At 37.1% G+C, this 4,176-nt stretch overlaps 1 pseudogene; it reads left to right on the plus strand.

The window, feature by feature from the left end:
• The first annotated feature begins 634 nt into the window (after window positions 1–634).
• LOC109384705 (60S ribosomal protein L13 pseudogene) lies at window positions 635–1,355 on the plus strand (annotated as a pseudogene).
• The last annotated feature ends 2,821 nt before the right edge of the window (window positions 1,356–4,176 follow it).

Consider the following 4,176-nt stretch of genomic DNA (forward strand, 5'->3'; position numbering starts at 1 on the left):
CAGAGCAGTAACTTGTTTTAGTGTCACAATGCTAAAAAACAAAGAGCTGGGTAGAGACCTAAGCTAAACTCTTTTCCAAGTTTGATACTTTTGCCACAATATAAACATTTCCCAAATTGTGCCCATGGAATCGTTTTTTCTGTAGACGTCAATAGGTGTTCCTCTAAATGAAGGTCAAACGACTTTAAAAATTCTGGTTTAAACAAAATTTAGAGTATTTTATAATATATTTTGGATCCTAATCATTTATATGATTTGTAAATCTCTCTCCTCACTCTGGGCCTTATCTTTTTACTATTTTACAGCATCTATTTTTTTCTATTTGTTTTTTATTAAAGTATAGTTGACATAAAATATTATATTATTTCAGACATACAAAATAGTAATTCAACATTTATACACCTTACAAAGTGATGAGCATGATGAGTCTAGTAACCATTTGACACCATACAAAGTTATTACAATATTATTGACTATATAACCTATGCTTTATAGCATGTTTTGATGAATAGAAGTTTTACATTAAACTGTAGACTAATTTATTAATTTTTTCATCATTTGAGTTTTTGAGGTTTGTATTTAGGGGTTCCTCCCTACCTTCATGTATTTTCTTTTAAAAATTCAATGTGGGGTGCTTTGCAGCTCCATTTCCTTTCCGGTGGCCGTTCTCCCTCGGAGGAGGCCGGTAGGCAGCAGCCATGGCGACCAGCCGAAATGGCATGATCCTGAAGCTCCACTTCCACAAAGATGGGCAGCGGCGTGTGGCCACGTGGTTTAACCAGCCTGTGCAGAAGACCTGCAGACGCAAGGCCCGGCAAGCCAAAGCTCGCAGCATCGCCCCACGCCCTGCGTCCGGACCCATCCGGCCCAGAGTGAGATGCCCTACCATGAGGTACCACACTAAAGTGCGAGCCAGCAGGGGCTTCAGCTTGGAGGAGTTAAGGGTGGCTGGCATCCATAAGAAGGTGGCCCGGACCATTGGGATCTCAGTGGATCCGAGGAGGCGAAACAAGTCCACCGAGTCTCTTCACGCCAATGTGCAGCACCTGAAGGAGTACCGCTCCAAGCTCATCCTCTTCCCCAGGAAGCCATCGACCTCCAAGAAGGGAGACAGCTCAGCTGAAGAACTCAAATTGGCTACCCAGCTGTCAGGACCAGTCATGCCCATACGGAATGTCTACAAGAAGGAGAAAGCCAGCGTCATCACAGAGGAGAAGAACTTCAAAGCATTTGCCAGCCTTTGCATGGCCCGTGCCAATGCCTGGATCTTTGGCATCAGGACAAAAAGAGCCAAGGAAGCTGCAGAACAGGATGTTGACAAGAAAAAATAAAGTTATTTTGGCAACTTGTAAAAAAAAAAATCAATGTTTTGTTTTTTTACATTTAAGTGTATACCTAGAACTGATAATATATCTGGAATTGATTTGGAGACATGGTGTGAGGTAGGGATCTATTTTTTTCACATGGATAATTTGTTATCCTTGCATCATTTGATAACCAGTCTTCAAGGGTCACCACCATCATGTATGAAATTTCCATATATGTGTGAATCTGTTTCTGACCTCTACTCTGTTCAATTTTGTTACTCTGTCTGTTCACATACTAATACCAATACTGTTTGTAGTTGAAAAAAAAAATAAGTCTAAATGTTCAATAAGAGACTAGGTGGATAAATGGTGACTATTCATACAGTGAAAAAAAATGAACTAGAGCTAATATGATAAAGTTTCATGAATATAATGTTGAACCCCTCCCCAATAATACCTAGAATATTATACCATTTTAGAAAACCTAAAAGCATTAAAAAAAAAACCCTACTCATTGTTTAGGAATATATGGAAATACAATAAATATATTAATACATAGAAACAATCTACATTCAGAATTTTGTTACTTATGAGAGATGAGAGGGGTATAAATGAGGGAAAAACACATTGAGGCTTTCATTGTGTTTGTAATATTTCTTTTTTAAGCTGCTAGGTGGGTACAAGTGTTTATTTTATTAGTTTTTATGTCTTTTTATGTCTTCAATTTTTCCTAATGTTTTTACAATAACAATAAGATGCCTTTATTACAGTAGTTTTCAGAACCTTTAATTCGCTAATAGGCCTTGACTTTAGCCAAAAAAAGGGGACATTCTATAAATATTTCCCAAATTTAATTGACCATGGAACCTTCTTTTCCCAGGAACACCTATTGGTACCTTGGGAATTAGTCTGTTTTATGGATCCCAGATTCAGAATATGTACATTAGAGCATACTGCTTATAAAGATGAGACAAATCCAAGGTCTAGTCTTTAGTGTGTCATCAAGTTACAAGAAGTGCTTTGAACCCAGCAGGATGTAAAGGGAGGTGTTGTGCATGTGGTTTTTACCTTAGCGTCTTTCTTCGAGTCCCTGGATATTCCTATGGCTTTAATTTGTTGGATACATCCTCCTCCCACTCCACCCTGTGGGGGCAGTTGGAATGTTTGAAATAGAGAAATCAATAAAGTAGAATTTCCACATGGTGAGAGTACAGCTATGATATGGCCTCCTCTTTGTTTCCCAAGTACAACGCAAATAACACACGGTATAGAGACAGTCTGTGACAGGACTAGGGGCCACCAAAGGCATTCATTGATCAAGAGTCAATCGTTACAGAAAATTTATGACACCCCATTAATGAAGCATTTTATCGTGGGCCATCCTCAAAGAAACACTGATATATTGGATATATATTTTTTGTAATGGAAGTCATCGTAATGAGACTTTATTTTAATTAGTATTTTTGTAATATACAAAAATGAGGCTGATTCCTACTTTTTTTGCACTAAGAATGCTTTATTTGGCAGACTATATATATATATATATATATATATATATATATATATATATATATATAAAAGAATGTATAAATAAAGCAGCTGATTTGACCTGGCAAGCTTTGATTCCAATTCAGCGTACTTTCCCTATTTATAAAGTGAAGCAAAATGTTGGCTTTTAGAAAACGATATTCCCTGGGTGTGCAAGTGTGGTAAGGCATTTTTTCGTTGTTGTTGTTTTTGTTATTATTGCTGTTTTTAAAAAAACGTAGCAAATTTCTTATTGAAAAGCTCCACGTCAGAGCTCCTGTAATGTCTGTATGCATATAAAGAAGGAACAAATTCTTTTCAAATGACTTTTTAAAGATTGTGGCCCTAAAGGGGGACTGCAGGCTGTGTGCAGTCCAGTGTATGTGCTACTATGATCTTGCCTGAAGCTCATAAATCTTGCATTATTTGGAGTAAGCGTAGACACTCCAAAATGAATTTAGAGGCAAATGTGAATGTGTTTCTGGGCACAGGCCGGGTGGAGAGAATGCTGTGATCATGTCTCAAAAAATTCTAATCATCTGGTCTTATAATGAATGGATTAGTTCCTCTATTCTGCCAATAGAACATGAGCACATGAAAACTTTGAAGTGCGGGAGGCAACGGCAAAGAAAACAATAAACTGTGCGTGTGAGACTGGCTTGATGCTCGGTGATTAAGAGATGAGGACCCCGCGGGTCAGCTCCCCATAGGTACAAACAGATGTTTGCACTGTTTCACAGCTGCTAAATATGATATAAATCCAAAGAATTTTTCTTGTTTTTATAAAGGAAAAAAATACCCAGACAGCAAATTTTTGGTCATTCAGATACTCTTACCAAATGACATCTGGTTTCTGTACTGCTTATTTAAGCAATCCTTAAAAAAAATGTTTGCCAAGGGGAGTAACTCTAAACTTTCAGTCCTTCACCATACATAACAGTACAGTTTAAATTACAGTGTAGCATGCAGAGTTTATTATAAGCAATGCCATTCTTTATTTCTTAACTAGCAAGTTTTACTTTTAAGAAAATGGGATAGATATTATATAATTAGTTAGGGGAAATCTATGATGAAGTTACATTTTGAATATCTAGGATTCCGATCCTAATGATGGCAAAGAAAATGAATTAATTGTTTCCATATGTTAAGAATGGTGGTGAGCAAAGCTACACTCTACAGTTACCTAAAATAAAATGTCAGCAGTATAGCAAGACAGTATGTTGACTTGCATCAAGGTGAGAGAACATGAAAGGCAGAAAGGAAGCAGTGACAGGTTGAAGGTCAAGATGGAAATGAATCTTAATAAAAGACTTGCCCACATCTTTAGAGAAGAACCAGATTT

This window comes from Hipposideros armiger, unplaced genomic scaffold, assembly GCF_001890085.2.
Source record: "Hipposideros armiger isolate ML-2016 unplaced genomic scaffold, ASM189008v1 scaffold_5, whole genome shotgun sequence".
NCBI lineage: Eukaryota > Metazoa > Chordata > Mammalia > Chiroptera > Hipposideridae > Hipposideros > Hipposideros armiger.